Genomic DNA, 22,448 nt, shown 5'->3' on the forward strand with positions numbered 1-22,448 from the left:
TGTTCTTATGTTCTAAATAACTTCAGGTTAATTACAAATGTGAGTAAGAACAAGTCTTTAATCCTGTTTAAAACACAAAATCTAAAGTTAAAAAACCCCCAGAGATTTTTATTAAATTTATATTTTTTAAAGATTTCCTTTCTTCCTTCAGCAGGCGGAAGAACTCCAAGACGCCTGGGCTCTATCCTGTGATGTACTGGAACTGCCTGCCTTCAATGCCACGCAATATCAGGGAAAGAAAAGGAAAGGGTCTACATCATTTCAGCTAATATTTCACCTCATAAAAACATGTATTTATATTTGTATGCATGTATAAAAAGACACACAAGATTACATTTTTATTCTAAATGTAGAACTTACTGTCAAAAACAAATATCTTAGTAGCTGAAATCATTTAAAAGTCAAAAGGATTCTGCCGTTTCACATTCCACACTGCACAGTGAAACTCCCTCCTGATCTCCTAGAGTAAATGCACTGAGGAGGCAACCCAAAGCTGCTCAGTGCCTATTTACACAAGGGCTTAAGCCTGTAACATTTACCTTCATTCATGAAAAAGACACCTGATAACTTCACTTGAGGAGATAAATGTCGTATCAAATCAAAGCCCTCAGGCTGGATGTTTCCACTCTGTGCATCTCTCTTTTTTTCCACTGGGCCAGCTCTTGTCTCCTCACCCACCTCGCTGCAGTCCTAAATGTAGCAGACCTGCCATGATAATATTGTGCAGCATGGGGGACCAGCTGCAGATATGCAGCACAGGGCGGGACTTCTACACCCTGCAATCTGCACCCTGTGGTGGCTCTCTGCACAGTACCAAAACGGGATATTGGGACTGACAGGGGTAAGAGTTGTGCACTCAGAACTACACAATCCACTCATGCAAGTCTCCACATAGCAGACAAACAGTAGCTACCGGGTGCTCCTCACCTTGAGAGAGGATTCTGTACTGAACTACCCCCCCCCGGAGAGATTCTCTGTGCATGGCCTGTTCACTTAGGTTTTGTCCAGGGGGCAAGGATGCATATATTTAACATAGAGATGGAGATAAACAGATATTTACCAACTGCAATAACATTCATGAATATTTATCCTCACAGAACGCTGTCTCAATCCTTATGAAAAAATCCTTTAGAACTTAATAGACAATGTTAACTTCTGTATAGGTCTCTCAGACAGTTCTATAGAATTTAACAGGAAACTTTATCCCTGCTATAGATTTAAAAAAAGACTTAGAGAGGTTATGATATTCTTTATTAAATTCAATCAATTGGTTTTTAGAGTCATTTCTATAGAAGTCCATTGGTTTAAGCTCTATTAAATTCTAGAGAACTTAGGGAAATTGTGTAGCCCTTTCCTTTCCTTTATTTTTGTTAAACTGTACTTCCTAGTTTTAGCAACTTTAAGTAAAACTCACTAGAATTCAGTCAGTCAACTTATATGGTTAGGCTAACCATACCCTTATTAGCTTTTGAGATAAAATTACTTTTTTAAAAAAACAAAAAGCAAAACCACATTTGTTTCACTATTTGTGCATCACAACTGTGCCATGGCATTGTTAAATGATGCAAAATTAGACTGCCACTAGCACTGGGCCAAAGCTGACAAAACAAAACATTTTTTATTATGACACCATGATTACTGGTTGAATCTCCAAGTTTCAGGAAATATTTATTTATCAAGAATTTCTAAAATAGCAGCAATGGGTTTGATTCTGCTCACAGTGAAGTCAATGGTAAAAGTCCTGTTAACTTCAGTGTTCAGAAGAATGGGTCCGATACATTATAGAATAAACTCAAGCATTGCTATTGCACATAATAGCATGTCACAATGTGCAGCATTGTGAAAAGATGAAAAGTAAAACCTCTTCAAAAATCAAAGAATCGTTTCTAATTTGTGTTCTTTATATTGCTGTACATTGCATGCTGCACAACGCATGCAAGTAACAGCTTTTAAAAAATGTTTAAAAAGTATTTGGAGCCTGTGTTATATAAGCCTCTTCATGCTTTTTTGTTGTTTTTTGTTTTCAGAAAACGTTATAAAAATCTCTATTACTGTGAAACAGTTTACAGAGGGTAGAAGAGAGTGTTTGCATCTCTTTCTGTGTATCACACAGATGTAATCAATAGTCTTCACTTCCAGAGAGTAACATTTTCACCTTATAACCCACATAATAAAACACATACAAAATAACCACAAATTTTTAAGCATAAGTTAGGAAACAGAAGTGCACAATCAGGGTTATCTTTACAATTCTTTAAATAGCTTTAAATAAACTTGGCTACCTCCAACCAAACTCTTTGGATATTGCAAGCTTAAATTATTTTACAGCCTGAAAAGGATTTTAATATTTGTCTTTAGCATTTAGTTTACTGGTTTGAGTCTTATAGGTTGGTGTAATTACAACACACTGCTCTTGGGGCGGAGAGTAAAAAGTGTGATTACATCCTTAGCAGCCTATTGCAATAGTAGAGAAAGACACAATAATAAACACAATACAAGCAGCTTTCGATAGAATATATTTTTCTTCCTTATAGTGTGCATGTACGTGTGTGCACATATTACATCAAAAATCCCCTAACTTCACTACATTCAAACAATGGTAAGATTGCAAACTCACTCAAAAGTTAGGCAATGCCTGTGCAGGCTTTCATTCAGCCCCCTTGCAGCTTTTAATTCCATAATCAGGATGGGGGATGTGGGGGGTGTTCCCAAAGAAGCCCTGCCTCATTCAGTGAATGGGCAGTTATTTAATATTTCTTTTCATCTCATTCAGTGTTTGGTCCCTGGCATTTTTTAATATACACCATTCAAACCATGTCCTAACTATAAAATTATTAATTTCCCCATGGGCATTTCGGTGGTCCTTTCACTATAGTATCTAAGTGCTTTACAAACATCAGTGAATGTATTTTCACAACACCCCTGTGAGGGGCAGGTGTGGTATTACCCCATTTTACGCTTGGGGAACTGAGGCCCAGAGAGATTAAGGTCAAAACTTTGGGCGCTCAACTTGAGACACTGAGGGTACATCTATCCTGCAACAAACAAACAAAATAACCCGCAGCAGTGAGTCTCAGAGCCTGGGTCAATTAACTTGGGTTCACACATTTTGTGCTACAGGGCTAAACATAGCAGTATAGCTATACCCACTCAAGTTGGAGTGGGTCTCAGAGCCCAGGCTCCAGCCCCAGCAGAACATCTGCACTGCTATATTTAGCATCATTGTGCAAGCCTGAGTCAGCTGACCAGGCCTCTGAGACTTGCTGCCGGGGATTTTTTTTGCAGTGTAGACATATTATTAGAGCTTGGTTTTTTGGAATACTTAGCACTATTTAGCACTTTATATGTTCAAAGCACAGCTCCAATCAACTTGAGTTGCAGTCATGAGTGGCTAGCTTCACATAGGAACACTAGCAAAACCAATCCAATTCCTCTGGAGACCAGATCAATTCCCTTAACCATCAGACCACCATTCTCTTCTCGCAGTCCCCTGACTCATTCCATACACACCTTCCAACTTCTGCAACAAATCAAATGGGACTCCTACAGACAACAGTCTCCTTCACTACACAACCCTGGTTCATCCCCCCGAGCTGGTCTGAATGGGGCAGGAGGCCTGTGCATAAAACAGCATATGATTGTGTAATTGAAGGCTGTGTCATCATCTGCCTATGGAGAAGGGGGATGAATTAATGGGGTGCACAGCCAACCTTAATTCTGGCATTTCCTAACTTTTAAGTGCCTGACTTTGTATCCTGAACGTTCCATTTTTAGATATATTTTCCTAATTTAAGAACAAAAAAACCAAATCTCAACTAACACAATTTCTATCATGTGGAACCATACTGATCCAAGGTGGTCAAGAGCTGGGTTCAGACCTCCATATCCACATCGCACATCTCTAACAGAGTAAGTGGCAGCAATAGTAGGCCATTATCCTCTACGTGGAAAAGCCACTAGAGAGGAAAGAAACACGCACATTGCAGTGGGTTTCAGAGCTGTTCGCTAACAGCGGAGGAAACACAGGGTTCAATTCCAATTTCTGGAGTGGAGTGTTGTCTATTGGTTATATTCCTTCTGCTTCTGTGCCCCAAGCCTGTCTCTGTCTCCCACTGTTATCCAGCTCCTAGCCCAGCTCTCTCCCCTCTACTCCTAGCCCCTATTTGCCTCTGCTCCTATCAATCCCACTACTGTCTGGCTCCTCACTCCCTTCCTTTTCTGCACCTATGTATCATCCAGCTGCCTCCCACATCTCTTCTCCTACCTTCTCTCTAGCTCCTGAAAACCCGCCCTTCCATTTCTCACTCCTCTGCAATCTAGTCAAGCAGCTTCCTCTTCCACAGGATGCTTGGAAACCAGGAAGAAGAGCACTGAGAACTCAAAAGAGACTATCTCCTTTTTTTAGCTCTGGTGCCACAGCAGCCCCCAGCTACCAGAAGGAGCAATTCAGGGAAAGTCTTGTGTAACCCACATGCTTTATACTGCAGCATTTGACTTTGTTTGGCCCAGAGAAAGGGAGAGAAACAGTGTGGAGGAGACATGGATTTTAGTTGGAATACTCTAACTCTGCACATGTGCAGGGCAAAGCAACTCAACTACAGGGTCCCAAAACATCCAGAAGTAGGGTGTGGCAGTTACTAGACATGCTCAGTAGCTGTTTCTGAAACAGTGATGGAAGGTTTCGTTGTGGGAAAGGAGACTTGAAGTCCCATGCATAGTCACTAGTTGAAAGCTGAGCCAATCAGAGCTTATGGAGGAAAAGTTATAAATAGATGAGTTAAAGACAGACAGCCCTGTGGGTTCAGCAGGTGGTCCACACAGGACCAAGAGATGTGTCAGCTGTGTGGGCTGGGTCCCCATATCTGTACTACTTTGGATACAGACTATGGTCATCTGTTTCACCAGCAACTGAGGACCAATCAACCATTAACCCTAGGGCAGGAACGTTGCTAGCTGTGGAGACCTCAGACTGTTTGTTTGCTGAAAGGCTTCTGAATGAGATGCTGACTTTCTCCTCAAGCTGTGAAAAGTCCAGGTAATACACACTGCATATGAAGGCCACACTACAAAGACTGATGAATCATCTCTGAAAAAAGATCAGATGGGAATGTGTTTGTGTCTGTGTGCGCTAAAAAGTATAAAATGTTTTGTTGAAACCATATATTTAAATATATGTGAGAGCAACAAAGTGGGGAAGTCTGTATGAGAAACACAGTAGATTTTACTATTTAATGGTTTATGTTGAAAAGTTATTCATATTCCATATAGTATTTACAATGTTTTACACTTCTTACATTGCTTTCTATGTCCACTCAAAGGTGGTTTTACTAAGAAAGTGCATGGTACTCTCTCTTTGAGGTGGACTGGAAACTATTAACTAGAGTAGGCTGGGATTTTTTTGACAAAACATTTTTTCATTGGAAAAGGCCAATTTGTCAAAACCAAAACTGTTTGTGGAAAAGGGTCGTTTCAACAAATTTCTAGTTCTGAAAATTGTTTGAAAAAAGGTGTTTTGAAACTGTAGAGATGTCCCATTTCAACAATTTTCAAACAAAAAGTTCTAGTTTTGGGTCAAAACAAGATTTTTGTTTTGAAATTTAAGGTGATTTATAGTAAAAAATGTAAAAGGTTAGTATCAAACCAAAATGTTTTGACTGACCTGTTCTGACTTTGTTCAGTTCACAAAAATTTGAGATTTTGACTTTTTGTCTCTGTCACAGAGCTTAGCAAGCACCCCCTCTTGGCCTTTCACTATGATGGCCATGAGGGGAATCCAAGCTTCTGTACTCTGATGCCCTGGGGTATGCTAAGCTTCTGAAGCTTCAACAGACTGACGTACGGGTTCCTCCTTTGGCCTCTCTGGAACATTGCCTGGGTACTGACTCTCAGTCTGTTACCCTTTCTCCTCAGCCCAACTGGCCTAGGCCTTCAGGACCAGTGTTGATTCCCAAGATACCCTAGTTACTTAAACACACCCCTCTCCCAGAACTCTGTCCAAAAGGTATGAAGCTTCTGGGTTACAATGTAACTCTCGGGGCATGCAACAGTTATGGAGCAGTTAACACAGAGAGCCACTTTTCTCAGAGTCTCCACATTTATTTGATCATACAAAGCACAGGAGAGTACAGATCATACAAGACAATAAACATTCAATGCATGTCCCTGCCTCGTGGCATTCTTTGGGCTGGGGTCCAAGACCCTTGGGTTGTCCAGAGTCCTTGGGGCCATTTGGACTCAGGAAAGCATGCAGGTCCCCTTATCCCATGAGGCTGCTACATGCTGGATGACCTCTCCCTCCTGGAGTCCCTCACTCACCTTTCTCTCTCTAGTGCCACATTTCCTCTTCCTCCCCCCTCCCACACCCCATTCCTCTTTTGTTCTATCCTGGTAAGTTTCTACTGTACCTACCTTCTCCTCTCCTTTCAGGGGGGGTTCAGCTAACTTTTGGATTTCTAGGGATCCAGCTAACTCTTTTGTTCCCAGATGTTTGAGTTGTGATAGCGTTGTTAAAGTCCTAAACAGCTTCTATTTGTATCTTTCTGGTGCAAAGCTGCTGCAAGACCTGTGAGCAATGGCGGATCCACATTTGCACAGGTGTTCACGATACAGCAGTTTTTCATATGACAACATCACAATATCAATCAGAACTAATAAGTTGTACAGACAGAGCCCCAGTTTATCACAGTCGCAGTGTGGGAACAGGAAAGATTTTCATACAATAACCCTGAGGTTTAACTCTGAAAAGAGAGTTCTGTATCTGGCCTCTAAGTACAGGAACAGAAAGAAGGGGAATGTAATAAACTTGTAAATAATATTGCCTCAGCATCCCACTACCCTTTTACACCTGCTCAGCCCATGGATGGATCATGTTTAGTACAAACTAACAAACTTCTACTGAGCGTGTGCAAACTGAGATTCTTCAGAGGAATAGAACTAAGATATTTTGGGGATATTTTGGGAAACAGTTTCATGGGGACAGCAAAAGACAAATCCCTGATATGAAGCTGACCCTCCACCCCCCCACACACACATTTCAAGGTCCTTGTCCAAATCATGGAGGTGCAATGAGCTTCTCAATGAAATGCTTGCAAGATTTTTATTTTTTTTTAAAGCATGGGCAAATAGTATTTTTTCCCCCTAATTTCATCTCTGAAGTTGCTGAACTCTTTTAGCTGAAACTTTAAAAGAAAGAAAGAAAGAAAGAAAGAAAGAAAGAAAGAAAGAAAGAAATCAACCTGAGGCACACACCCAGCATGGAAAATTCCAGCCCAAACAGCTAAAGTTCGACAAAATTATAAGTAACTGAAAGATCTGATAATGGAAAGTGTTGAGCAACCTTAATTAAAGTCAGTGACAGCAGCTCCATACATAAACACAGACACTCGCACAAACACAGAGAGAGAGAGAGAAATGTGAAAACTTAAGAAAAGTAGTTAAACTTTGATACTCCATACATCTATTAAATTATTAAAACATATTTCTTGGTTTTGAAAAATAAAACAGTTGTCCAAGATCTTGCAGACCAGTTTTATGACTATATGCAGCTGACACTGTAGGGAACACTTTACAAGGCTTTGGAACTTCTATAATCAAGCCTATCCAAGCACCTAAGTCAGTTTGATAAGTTCCTCGTTCTCTTCAGGTTGAGCATGGATGATGAGCTGAACTTACCCAATGAGTAGCACTTAAATTTTCTTTTTTTTTTAAGCCTCAGACAGACAAACCAGACTGGAAAGAATTAGGTAGTTAAGCAGCCTGAAGACAACAAAAGAGGCAATTGGTAGAATGTTCACAAAACCTGGTAACTACAAGTGCTTGAATGTTTTGGCTTATTTAAGTTTTCTGAACCCCCAATAGCACTTGTAATTACTTATTGGATTTTAACTCCAATAAAGAGTGGTAGATCAGCCCTAGGCTCAAGTGTAGTTGACCTGGAGAACTTTAAATAAGCGTGAGCTTTGTTTGCCTAGTTTATCTTTCCAAGTTCAGCTCTTCCATTGTAATTTTGTGTGAAATAGGAGAAACGTTATCAGTTCTTAGCTTCTGTGCCTGGTGTGACACTATGATGACACTTCACTGTAGCCTGGACACTAAACTAAACCACTTGGGTTGTTTTTCGATTCCCCGGAATATTCAATTATTACCATAAAAGTGATTGTAAATGTTATGTCTTCTCGTCAGATACCCGCCACAACTGAAAAATACTGCAAGCTACTTCATCCCTACCTTTCCTCTCTCCATTCATTCTCTCTCTTTCTCTCTCTCTCTCTCTCTCACACACACACACACACACATACAGAAAATATATTATCACAGCTCTTTATGGATTTTTCAGGCCTCTGGCTCATTTCTTACACTGCAGTAAAAATGCTGGTCGAGGCTGTGGTACAGCGACTCTAGTGCCATCTTTGGGTTTCCAGTTGATCTGATATACTGTAATCTGGCTTCAGACCCTGTCACAACATTGAGTCAAGCCTTGCAAAGATGTACAATGATATTTTATTGCAGGCTAACTCTGGGCCTGTCATTCCTCATTATTAATACTTCATCGTTTGTGCTTTTGACAACTAGCTGGCTACCTGATCCTAGCAAAATCAATTCCAACGTATTCCTGCTCGTTTTATAAAATACATTTCCATTTCATTTAATCTAACACAGCATGTTAGCATGTCTCACAAGGTTTTGTTTTGGGCCTAACTCTCCACAGCGTCTCCATTTTTCTATTCACTTTTGCGTTCTGTTGTTAAGGGCTGACTTACTATAGACTAGCTGAAAACGTGTCTTTTACTGCATATTCATCCTTCTCTGGAAATCTTGGTGTGAGTCAATTGTCACAGGGAACACAGAGCTGAATTGTGGGCAATTTTTTTAGTTTCATAGATCCAGAACTGAATATTTGATATCCTCAGAGTAGGGACCGCATCTTAGTATATATTTGTACTGCAGCTACACTACAGGGCCTTGATTTTGGGTGAAGCCTCGGAGCCATACTGTAAGAAAACTCTGATTAGTATTAATAATAAATTAGATCCCATTTTTGTATTTACTGTTTGACTGGGGTTTTCATAATGTCACAACATGTGGAAACTGGGAGATATTTTTAATTCAGCACGTTCCTTCCATGAGATGCTGTCAAGATTGGTAGGCCCAAAACAGCGGCACCCTTTTGAAAACACTGTCTTCATGAATCTCTCTCTTCCGTGCTTGATAACAATTATCGCTGCCACCAACAAACTGAAAAAATAAGGAACGAAGCATTTTTCTGGGAGATTATTTATTTAAATTAATGGAAGCAGATTATTAAAGCTGATTATTATTATTATTTGATTTGTATTAATCTTTGAATAAAAGCAAATCTAAAAGCATAACCATGAATCCAAGTCACTTATCAGAATCTGAAATCAGAACTTGAATTTATTGATGGAATTAACCATTGAATCAGAGCATCCAAAAAATAACAGTAAATTGAAATTCAGAGGAAAGATGGTCTTGTTTGTAAGGAACCAATCTGGGACTTAAGAGATCAGGGTTCAATTTATGGCTCTGCCAAAGACTTCCCTGGGCAAGTCAATTAATATCTATGTGCCTCAGTTTTAACTAGTGCCTTTGTACATAGTTAGAAATCTACACAAAGCCTTAGCAGCAAAGTCTCATCATGGGAAAGCCTTTATCACTAAAAATTAAATAAACAAATATCAGCAGAGGCTTTCCATGCCCTAGCTTGAATCTGGAACAGCCAACACCTTGAACTTCCAGGTGTCCCAAATTCTCTGGTGGATACCCTCAAAAAAGTGGGCCTACAAGATGTCCATAGTATTCTGCTAACTGCCCAAGATCTTCCCTTGCCTTCTTCAGCTGTGCTGCATCCAGGATACCATTGGCTTTGGTAGCTGGCAGGAGAGCACTTCTTCCTGGGAACTGTAGTCTAACGTGGGGAGTTTTTACATTTGTTTTGTATTTTACTAAGTCCTACCAGAACTGGGCCTTGCATGAGTTTTGGAAAGGCAGGTATCAGGCTTGTGGAAAGCTGATATCTGAATTATTCATATTGAGATCTAAAAGTTGGCCTAGGAATCCAAAACAAATATGGACATATATGCACAGCCCTATGCAATATCAATGGTATAAGGCATTTTGAAATAAATACATGTGAAAAGGAAAGTCCTTTTAAGGTTGGCATGGTAAATGAGTTAATGCACTAAAACACTTTCTATGTGTCAAACCAAAACATTTAATAAAACTTTGAAGCCCCCTTAAATGAAGTCCTGTATAGAGAGGTCAACATTTTAAAACCTGGATCACTAAAGTTAAGCATATAAATTCATATCTAGGCCTACTGAATAATAATGGCCCAATTTACAGAAGTGCTGTACATCCACACCTCCCATTTACTTCAGTGGCAGTCAGCATCTCTGAAAACCTGGCATTTAAGCATTCACTTAAATGTGAATTTGCAGCCCTAACTTTAGGCACCCAGGCTTGACAATTTTGGCCAGAATACAATTTTAGCACAAGACTATGCAATTAGCATCAGCAATGATCAGTGTGGGGAAAGAGCTAGATGGAAATAATCTGGAAGTTGGCACCACTGTCAAGGTAAATAATTTTTTTGGGCTATTAACCTTGGCAACCATTCAATGAGCACGTTAGACATTGTCACTCATGCATTTGTAATTTCAAGGCCAATTATTGCAGTTCTCTGTTTTAAGTCTGCTTTGAAATATCAGTGCAATTGTTCTAGCTGTAGCAAAATGACTGCAGGTTGGGTACATTTTCTGCTCACGATGTCCTAGCATCTCTCTATAACATTGGTATCCTTGCATCAGCTATCTTTGCATCCATATTAAGTATATGATAACAGACAAGAAGGTTCATGATGTGGGAATTCATCCAGTTAGATTACGGCCATCAAACTCACTGATGACCCAAGTTTAAAAATCAAAATGCGTAACTGAATTCTCTGTAGAACCAACCTATTGTCTCATTTTTTGCTGCTGCTGCATCTGTTAGTTTCTTCATCAACACTTTCTTTGCAAATTGAAAATAAGGCTATTTTCTAACAGGTTCATATTTAATGAGCTACTTCTTAATTAAAAAATGCTATGAATTGTTTTGAGATGTTTCTTATTAAAACTCCCAGGCAAGTTTATTTTGTATTTTATTGCCTAGAAATAGAATGATAGTAATTGATCTCTATTTGTTAACTTGTTATGTAATCAATGGGATAAACACATCCTTGGTGTAGTCAACAAATGTCGCATTTTAGGAGTTTGCACTATTAATTTTCATTACAGCTTTACTTTCTATTTCCTGGCCACATTATCTTACCTAAAAAGCGGACATTTTATTTCTTAATTATTTATTTCTTAAGGAACTAACACACAGTACAGAGGCAGCATGCATAAACTTCTGCAATGTCACAATATACCAAGGTCTTGCTTTCACTATATTATGGGAACTAGAACTATGGCTGCTGGATACTGCTGGCGGTCACTACATTATGCCCTGCCTGAAATATATTCTTCATGCATCTCACCAGTGTATCTGAAAATATATTGGTCCTTATTCTCCTCACTTTTGTCCATGTAATTTCATTGACAGCTCCTCAGGGTCTGTGAAAGAATGAATGGGGCCATATGGAAACCAGACAAACACTCTGTTTTACCTGTCATTATGGTTAAGAGTAGATTTTCTTCATTAAAAAACCCCCAAGCTTTTATGCCACCAAGCCTTTTCCATTAGTGTTTGCAGGCTGTTCTTGGGTGTGGTCATCATAAATGAGTAAGAATTATTTTGAGTTTTCAAAATAATACTCATGTACTAAATATAGTTCAAAATTACCCTATTTTTATTGCTTGTAGTTTAAGGTAACAACCACAAGTCCTCAGTTTACAATAATTTTGCATGGCTGGCAGTTGCAAGTTCACAAATGTGTGTGTCACTTGCACTTAGACTATAGTTCATACAAGTAGTTCTCAAGTTCAATGTCACTAGAAAATAGAATGGCCTTCCTAGTCTCTCTACCCATAAAGGGGAATATGGCCAGTATAATCTTAACAAATTTTAGATATTCTGACTGATGCATATAATACCTAGGGTTTATGTGGTCATGAAATTAGGTTTATATTCTAACATAAAATCAAACTAGAGGAGAAGACAATGACAAATTTCTATTAAATGAAAATCTTCTTGTTCAATTTAGCTATTTTATTTTAATAATTTTTAAATTAAATCTGAGTAAAAATTAATTGTCATGCTAAATTGCAAGATAAAATAAAAGTCTGTTTGCTACAGCAGACAGTAAAAGAGATGCTATCTGAAAAGGTGCAATGAACAAAAAAACACCACAAAACAGATTCTTTCCATGCTGTTGTAGAATCATGGCCTTAGAGACAGACTTCTTTGGTCATCTACCTTTCAGTCAAACCAGGTTTGTTTTCTATTGTAAAATTGTGTGAATTTTGTCCAGCATAGTTTTGAATTTCCCAAGCAATGGTACATCCACTATTTTTAGGGTGGGAGGGAGAAACTCCTCTAGACATAAAAAAAGCTTTGGTTACGTGATTAAAGGGTTATATTGATTTATTGATAAAAGTTGCAGTCAGAAAGTGGACATTGGTTTCTACCTACAATAGCATGATAAGTAAAAGACATTCCACATATTGAGTGAAAAATCCAATAAATAAAGTTTCCAGTACCACCATCCAAGCCATGAACTAGAAAGAAAAATGACAGTTTCCTATAAGAAACCATACATTTTCTCTCATGATGCCAACATTCTGGTAAAAACGATAATACTGCAGATATAGAGGGTAAAAACAGTTGATTTGTAAAGTTTGTCTGAGTTGGTCATGTTCAACATATTTTGTTGCCAAAAATATGTCCTAGTGAAGTATTATAAGCATTCAAAGAATCCACTAGATAGACATCACCCATAATTCTTAAGAACCATATGCATATTGTTGCTAGATAAAAGTTTATAAAGCAAAAACAGAATTCTTTGATAAAAATGACCCATAAAAGTTTAAAAATTCATACTTTTAATTGAGGTATGTGTTCTGTCTGGTCAACTTTTACACAAAACTAGTGATTTTTAAGTGCCTCAGAGTTTGGGTCCCTAACTTGAGATAACTCATTCTATTTCCAGATTCTTGAGGATATCTGCACTTCCTAAAAATCAAGCCCCTTTAAAGGTATCTCAAGTGGGACCCCCCTAAAATCACTAAGCACTTTTCAAAATGTCATTAATGTAGCTGACTGTTTTCATATGAATCATGCAGAACTGAGACGATATAGCCCTCTCCAGTATATAGTTTCTAAAAGAACAAAATACGAACTAGAATATTGGATGGGATGCCCTCAGATACATAGCTTTAAAAATAATTAGTGCCCCAAGAATAAGATGTTATTTGCACATGTACTAACATGGAGCTCAAGGAACTTGGAAAATTGAGATTTTCTTTTGAAAAGTAACAGGAACACCATCTGCAAACTATTTGGTTGAGTTTCAGTGCTTAATTTGTGCGAGGACTTGCTGGGACTCAGCACCAGCAACTCTAGGTTTGGGAGTTCATAGCCCCGGCACCTCTGGGCTTGTCACATCAATTATGAGAGTAAATCATTCTTGAGCCCCAGCATCTCTTTCATGACAAATTAAGCACTGTTGAGTTCCAAACTCTGGCAAGGAAGTTCCTCTCTGCTTTTACCTCCCCTGCTCCTTTTCTCCTTAGCTTGTCCCTGAATGGCAAGCCAGATGTGTGCCAAGTAAATTTGCCAAAAAAAAAAAAAAAGTGTGACCATAAATAAATGCATAGGAAATTGCACCATCAAGCCAACAGGAAATTTCAAAATGCTGAATCCAGTAGAAATGATCAGAACAAAATAAAGTTTCATTTGGAACATCGTTTCCTCCTGATCTTGATCCTGAAGACATTTTCATTTTTAGTGTGTGTATACTTATGACTGAGGCTAACTTGAGGCCAGTGCAGCACATCAGTGAGAGTGTCTGATAGAGAAAGGAGGAGGGCAGTGTAGTTTGAGCATACACTGTTTTGAAAACAGCATGTCGAGGTATCCTTTAAAAACAAGTTGGGGCAGCAGAAAATACAGGAGAAACTGGGAAAGAGGACTGGGTGTGTAAATGTCTGAAAGGCCAGGGAGGACTGGGCAATACAAATTGTGTACGAACTTTTTTCCACTGCACCTTACCTTTCTGACAAAGATCACCAGACCGTTAATACCAAATAGAAGATGATCATACAGCCAACAAATCTCACAGCCACCATTAATTGAGTGATCCTACTGCCACTAAAGTCTCTGGCAAAACTCCCTTCAGATGGAAGTAGAATCAGGCCCTACTTCTTGATTTGATGTGTAGTTTTTGTCAGCTCCTGCTCAGCCTCAAGTGCTTGATTCTATTTCTCCACTGAACTGGTTGAAGCATCCTTCAAACACACCACTTGGGTAAACTTGGAGAACTCTGTGGTTTTAAAGCAAAGCTTCCTCACCAAGCAGGTTTCCACTCCCCAAGCCTGTCCAGCTTTGCTGCTATTCTTCCTCATCTAAACCGACCCTGGCAGCTCTTCAGTACTAAAGGATAGGATTATTGACTGAAATCTCTCTCTTAGGTGTCCTCTTAGTCACAAGGTCTTGATGACTATTTATTTGCTAAGGGACATCTCTTACACCTGACAGTATTAACACACCCTTTATATATAGAAAAATGAAATGTGATTTTAGCACTAATGTGGGAACTGGAGTTAGTCTCATCAGTAATGAGTTAAAATGTCCCAGAAACAGTAAATATACCATTTATTTATATCTTAATCATTATGCAACTTGACTTGAATGAAGTCCAAGAGCTACTATAAATATGGACAGTACATACACAGGATATAAACATAGCTTTATGTACCCATGCATTTAAATATTGCTATAAATCAATAAAATATATGGAGTGGATTATGTATAAACATGCAGCATACCCACATTTATAAATACACACATTTCTAAACACAGTATTGTATATAAAATTACAGTATGCTGCATACTATAGCGGTATGGGTATGTTGAATAGTTTCACTACTTTGATAAGGAAGATCTTTAAGTCACTAGGTACATTGGCAAAGTACAATAACTGATATCTTTTGAGAGATGCAAGGTTTTATTTCATCAGGTCCCCACCAGCAGTATAGTGCACCAGAAACAAGTGGTGAGCATTTATCTTTATATTTCATCAAAGGCAGGAGGTAGAATACTACAGAATGTTATTCTTCCTCTAAGAGCTTTGAAGGAGTAAAAATAGGAATCACAATTTTTCGTGTGTATGCTACATGAAAATCTTTCAACCCCATCCACAACGGGGGGATCATATTTATGAAAAACTGAACCTACCAGGCATCCTGTCTAAAAACAGTTCTGTGCCTGGAAACAGCATCGCTTTACAGCTCCTCGAGAAGCATTTCTGAATGTTGCACTTTTGCGTGTGCATTCAAGGAGAAAGCTCCCAGCTACCTTACTTATAAATAATATCTTAAGTCAGATCTGGGCACTGTAAGTCCAGTTGGAGCATATGGCAGTTTCCATCTTCTTTGCAACTAATAGCGTAAGAAGCAGTGGGGATTCATTCTTAAGAAAGACTCCACAGTCGACGAGCAATGCCCCTCCGCTTACCTTATTCAAACACACCACGTTCAGCATAAACACGGGCTGGAGAACCACAAAAGGCTCAGGGATTCCCTCTTTCTTCCAGGGGCCGGTCTCCGATTTCCTGTGCAAGTGCTCTGTTGACAACCCCGCGCAGAGGGGAGAGGTTTGTTTTGGTGGCTTCTTTTCTGATGCTGATTATTTGCTCTGTATTCCTGACTCCTCCAAATCACCATCCCCCCCGGGGCGGAGGGGGCTGAGGGAGGACAAAAAAAAGGAAAGCCATCCTCCAAAAAAATCAGTGCAGCGAGCGGCTAGGATTGCAGGCTGAGAAAAAAAGGAAAAGCTCCTCTCGCCCCAGTGTAATCTCCCTCCGACTGCATGTGATGTGGTGGCTGCTGGTGGTGGTGGGTGTTGGTGTGTGTCTGCGGATGTGTGCGCTGTGCAAAGGGAACAGCAGCGGGCCGGGAGCTCGGCACAGCATGGAGTGAGCTGTGGAGACAATCAGAGGCACACGCAGGCACACACTGTGTGCACAGACACGGACTGCACACTTGAGGAGCTCCATTCCCCTTAGCCAGGGTGTACACCCATGCACACCCTCTCTGCTCCTAGCTAGGGTGCAGGCATACACACACCCGGAGCAGAAACGCGCGCTCACACAGCCTTCCCCCAGCCATAACACATGGACACAGCCTCACTCACTCCACTTCGCCTGGGTGGGCACACTGCAGCGAGCTCCCTTCTTCAACCAAGGGACACATGCATACACCCTCCCACCAGGCAGCCAGGGTGTACACACACACGCCTTCCTCCTCCCAGTCAGGGTGTGGACACACACCTCTCCAAACACACACACTCGCATTCCCTCCCTACATACACACATTCCTCTTCCCAGGGAGGTAACACATCACACACTAACAAATTCAGAGACTAACACGCTCTATTGGCATGACAACCTAAACAAGGTGTCGCTAACGTGAAAGGTGGGGAAACCTTAAATGTCTATGAGATGGTGCAACACAGTGTGCCTCTACACAGAGGAAGTCTCATCCCTTCTCCCCTTTGCCATTATTGGCAAGTTTTGATTGTGTAGCAGGCTGTTAGGGTGCTGTTATTTTTGCTGCCTCTTTCCTCCGCCCTGGGTTTATGCAGCTTTTCGTAATTGCCTTATAACGCAGTCTTGTTCCTGATAATTTGAGGAAATCTCTCTGATGTTCCCTTATATTTTGGATATTGGATTAGAAAGTGATTCTCCGTTTCAGTCTCCCCTCTCTCCCCTTGGTTGCTTAACTGTTCCTCTGGAGGTTTGCCCCGTACTTCCTGTTTCCACTTGCCACCTCTAATTCTGTGAGGGGTAAGAGTCTGCCTTGGTTTTGCACATTTCACTGTTGTGCAGTACTGTAATTTGCTACTATGAAGGTTCTCTGAAGGGATCTGTGGAAGTCTAGCATGTTGCTATTTTTGATCTGTTGTTCCTAGTGCTTATGTGTTTTGCACTAGTGTCTTGAACATACTCAGTTTAGGGTGAGATGGTTAGTGATTTCAAAGCCTACAAGTGTTCTGTAGTACTGGATTGTGTTTTCAGCTGCTTTTAATGTTTGGTTCTTTGCAGTAGAGGGAGTATACCTCAGGCACACACATGCTGTAAGGGTCTACATGTCTACATAGGGAAACTGAGCAGCATGGCTATCACAAATAATTTCACCATTATAGTTATGCCAAAGTAACTCCCCTGTATGGACACTATTCCAGAATAAGATTGACTTTATTCCACTTAAGGCAGAATAGTTATTACAATAAGGTTAATTTTTATTCTGGAGAGTGATTATTCTGGAATAGCATCCACTGGAGGGAATTAAGCAGCATAGCTGTAATGGTATAGTTATTCCATGATAGTTATCCTAGTCAGGACTTTTGCATGCATATACACCTTCCTCTGCTCTGCCACAAATGGGGGCTGGAAGTCAAAGAATTCCTCCTTTCCCATTGGGGAAACTTGGTCTGCTGAAGAGAGGAAAAAGAACAAGACATCTCTCACCAACCTGGGGTCCACCATCATCCAAACCCAGGAGTGAGGGAAGGTACAACATGAGGCTCTCATCAACTGGGGAGGAATAGAGGAGACATCCAATCTTTCTGCTGCAGAATACCTCCTCTCCCATTCCACCTATGGCTCTTTAGAGCCACCTCTCATCCAAAGAGGGCTTATTAGGTCTTTCCCCCTCACCTCCATAATCCCTGGATGGTGCCCAACTAGCCCACTTCCCCTGTGGTCTTTGGGGGATTGTTGCAGGACAAGTACACACTGTCCCACTCTTGGGCAGGCCAAAGGTATTTGTAGCCCCACAGCTAAGTCCACCTGACCACCCTTATCCTCAGCAGCCAGAGTCAATATAGCAGCCCTCTCCCTCAGGGCTGTGTGGCCTAGAGGCCTGTTGGGAGAGTGGGCCACCAACCCAGCACTGGGTGGTGGCCACTGTAGGAGGACCCCAGGCCCTCCCTACTCAACCAGATCCCAGTCCAGTGTATTTGCCACTGGATCAGCAGGGATCCAACCAAAACACACTGACTTATTGCTCAGTTCTACAACTGGATCAGTATATAGTCTCCCAGGCTATTTCCTACCCTGTCTCCCAATGCAGTGGTCTGGGCAACTCCGGGGTCTCCAGGTTCCTCAGCCTGTGTAGCTCCTGGTGGCTCCAACCTCTCTTGGGTGTCTTCAGTTAGCCAGTTGCCTGAATCTCAGGGCTTCTGCAGCTCCCGGGCTGGAGTTGGCAATGTGCATTCTCCCTCCTCAGCAGTCAGCACTGACAGAGCTAGGCTGCTCCCTTTTATACTGGTGCTCCAGTTGAGTCATGCCCAGGAGTAGTGAGGGGCACGGCTTCCTCAGCCCACAGTGTGGCATTAACCCCTCCTTGTCCAGTACGGGGTGAGTACACCCTGTCACAGGGATGCTTCCCAAACCCTTGTTGGGGAGTGGGGGAAAGAGATGGGAGGGAGGTCAAGCAGGTGTTTGCAGAGGTATGGTCACTTTATTCCCCAATTCACCCTCCATCGAAGCAGGGCCAAAACTCCCCATCGGCCCTGCTGCTGCACAGTAATGCCTGAACCCAAGAAGCAGCAGCAGGGAACATTCAAAATCAGGGTCCAACTACCATAGGGAAACATCACCTTCTGCCTCCTCCCTAGGAAATAAGATGGAGGAGAAGGCATGCAGCCATTTCTGAAGAGTGCAGAAGACAAGAGAGAGCAGGAAATTGCCCCTTGAAGTCTTTGTGGATGTGGGGGGGCCAAGAGCCTGTCCTCTTCCCTCCAAAACTACAAAAGGTGGCCAGCTATTATGTGTGGGAGGGGGAGATCAGCTCCCTAGGTGGCTTCCCCCTCCTCCTCTACCTCCCACCCCCTCCCCGTTCCTCCACCTAAGAAGACGGGAATGGAAATAGTTAGCTTAGCTAGCTCTTCTCCCCTGCTTGCAATTGGAGTCATCTGTTTTCATTCTCCTTCCCACATCTGAGATACATTCACTATAGATGCGTAGAACAGTTTTCCTCCTTGCCCTCTAGGGTGACCAGATGTCCCGATTTTATAGGGACAGTCCCGATTTTGGGATCTTTTTCTCATATAGGCTCCTATTACCCCTCCACCCCCGTCCCAATTTTTCACACTTGCTGTCTGGTCACCCTAATGCCCTCATACACAGAAACAGTCTCTGGCAATAGTGCCTCAGCTCAGGGCAAGCAGCCAGTTGCCTCACATACACCTTTTGCCTACCCCAGGTCTGGATTAGGTACCAGCTGGCACAGAGTTTTTTCTCCCTAGGAGGACTTTCCACTCCCATCAGGGTCTTCTGTTTCTTTTTTATTGGCTTCTCCCATTGAGGTGGCACAGCTCTCACTTCCTCCTCCCAGGAGCTGAATGAGTCACAGCGGCTCGCTTTTCCCACCAAGTGGGGCAGCTCAAGTAGTCTTTGAGTGCGAGTCTCCAGGGTAGGGACTGGGTGACATAGAGATGGGGCCCTGCACGAGTTCTTAAAAACTGTTTGGTACAGGTGCGATAGCTTGGTGCACAATTGCACCCAGGCCCAAGGGCTGTTGCTGCCTCTTCCTCCCAGCTCTGTAAGTGGAGCCTTACAAGGCTAGGCATCATAAAAAACAATAATAGATCAGAGAAAGAGCCCATTTAGAAAGGACAAATCATGGGCAAGATGCCTTTGTTAAATGAACCACAACCTTGCTTTTTTGGCTGTAAAAATGAAATTGATTCCTTGCTCCTTTCTTCTCCTCCAAGGGACTGAAGAGTTTGCTCTGGATTGAGCTGAATGAATAAATAGAAATTGCTGTCAGGGCAGAGATCCTGTGCATACATTAGAGAGCACCGATATAAATACATTATATAATACATATAAATACAATATAAATACCAATACATTAGAGAGCACCCCTTTGAACTGAGTGGATGCATATCAATAAAATATCAAAAGAATCTCAGTTGCACAAGCTGATTTATTTCAGATTTGGAAGTTGCCTTGTGTATGAACTTCTAGCAGCTTGTTTTTCTCAGGCAGGCAGAATGCTGCCTGGAGCTCCCAGGTGCACAGGATTCTGTAAGGCTTGAATATAGTGTGCTCCTCTCTGCATCCCCATTGGACTATTTAATTACTTATACAAAGTGGCATAGCTTCAACTGGAGAGTTTAAGGGAGCCCAGCATCAAGATATCCAGAACCCAATGGTTTGAGCACTCACCTGAGAGGTGGGAAAGCCCTTCATCTCATCAGGCGAGGGGGGTATTGAAGTGGAGGCTCTTATGTCCTGGGTGAGTTTCCTAACCACTTGGCTAAAGGTTTTAAGGGAAGCCTCTCCCTGCTGTTTTGTGTGGAGTTGGATTTGCACCAATGCTGTTCTTGCAAAGAGAGTGTTCCTGGCTGTGGATCCCATCCCAACCAGAGACAGGCACCTCCCTCCATCCCAATTTAGGCATGGTCTACACTGCAAACTTTTGCCAGTTCAAGTAACACCAGCATAAACCCACCACAGTTACTGTATTACTTGTGCATGTGCAGACTTGGCTTCTTGAAACAGTGTTGCGTGTACTCACCAGGAGTTCATGTTTCAATGCACTGTGCAGTGCATCATGGGTAGGAATCCCAGGGTGGAACTCGCCACCGTTCAGTACACTGTCTTTTGGGAAGCTTTGATGGGGCAGAAACAAGATGTGCAAGGTTGACTGGGACTGCAGGGTCAAGTTCATCCAACTTTCTCCACCCCAGAATGCCAGCTCTATCCCATATTTTTTGCACCTATTTTGAAAATCCCATGAACCTGCATGGGACTTGTCACTGTCCACTATCTCTGACAGAACTGTCAAGGTTCCTCCCCCACTCTGAACTCTAGGGTACAGATGTGGGGACCTGCATGAAAAAACCCCCTAAGCTTATCTTTACCAGCTTAGGTCAAAACTTCCCCAAGGTACAAAATATTCCCCCCGTTATCCTTGGACTGGCCGCTACCACCACCAAACTAATACTGGTTACTGGGGAAGAGCTGTTTGGACGCGTCTTTCCCCCCAAAATACTTCCCAAAATCCTGCACCCCACTTCCTGGACAAGGTTTGGTAAAAAGCCTCACCAATTTGCCTAGGTGACTACAGACCCAGACCCTTGGATCTTAAGAACAATGAACAATCCTCCCAACACTTGCACCCCCCCTTTCCTGGGAAATGTTGGACAAAAAGCCTCACCAATTTGCATAGGTGACCACAGACCCAAACCCTTGGATCTGAGAACAATGAAAAAGCATTCAGTTTTTTACAAGAAGACTTTTAATAAAAAATAGAAGTAAATAGAAATAAAGAAATCCCCCCTGTAAAATCAGGATGGTAGATATCTTACAGGGTAATTAGATTCAAAAACATAGAGAACCCCTCTAGGCAAAACCTTAAGTTACAAAAAAGATACACAGACAGAAATAGTTATTCTATTCAGCACAATGCTTTTCTCAGCCATTTAAAGAAATCATAATCTAACACATACCTAGCTAGATTACTTACTAATAGTTCTAAGACTCCATTCCTGGTCTATCCCCGGCCAAGACGACTACAGACAGACACAGACCCTTTGTTTCTCTCCCTCCTCCCAGCTTTTGAAAGTATCTTGTCTCCTCATTGGTCATTTTGGTCAGGTGCCAGCGAGGTTACCTTTAGCTTCTTAACCCTTTACAGGTGAGAGGAGCTTTCCCCTGGCCAGGAGGGATTTCAAAGGGGTTTACCCTTCCCTTTATATTTATGACAAGAACCATGGAGTCTGCACAGCTCTGCACTCTTGTCATGAGCATTGCAAGCATTGGACACATAATCCCAGGTATTTGCAGAGCTGCAAGAAGAGCCACTGGGAACACAACCCTTTCCTAGAGGGCAGATTGCTGAGGAACATAGCTAGAGTCAATTCAGGATAGTTGGTGGAGTTCACAGTGAGCTGCAAATGACTGTGCTTCTGGGCCTGAGAAACTATCGTAATGCATCGTAATGCAGGTTTGGGATGATAAGCAGTGGCTGCAGAACTTTCAGATGCACAAGGCCACATCCTGGAGCTGTGCCGAGCTCATTCCCGCTGTACTGACAGTGGAGAAGTAAGTGGTAATAGCACTGTGGAAACTTGCAACATTGAATTGCTACCAGTCAGTGGGAAATCATTTTGGGGTTGGAAAATCCACTGTGGGGGCCATTGTCATGCCAGTGTGGAGGGCCATCCATCATCTCCTGCTATTCAGGACTGTGACTCCTGACAATGTGCATGACATAGTG

At 41.7% G+C, this 22,448-nt stretch overlaps 1 protein-coding gene across 1 annotated transcript in view; it reads right to left on the reverse strand.

Annotated features, from left to right (window-relative positions):
• The window catches only part of KCNB2 (potassium voltage-gated channel subfamily B member 2), a 305,366-nt gene extending 288,751 nt beyond the window's left edge, over positions 1-16,615 (reverse strand). The window contains exon 1 of the mRNA XM_075125120.1: positions 15,673-16,615. The gene's annotated coding sequence lies outside the window, so the exon portion shown is untranslated. The remainder of the gene's footprint in view (positions 1-15,672) is intronic.
• Between the last annotated feature and the right edge of the window lie 5,833 nt (positions 16,616-22,448).

Source organism: Caretta caretta, chromosome 2 (assembly GCF_965140235.1).
Source record: "Caretta caretta isolate rCarCar2 chromosome 2, rCarCar1.hap1, whole genome shotgun sequence".
NCBI classification, from domain to species: Eukaryota; Metazoa; Chordata; order Testudines; family Cheloniidae; genus Caretta; species Caretta caretta.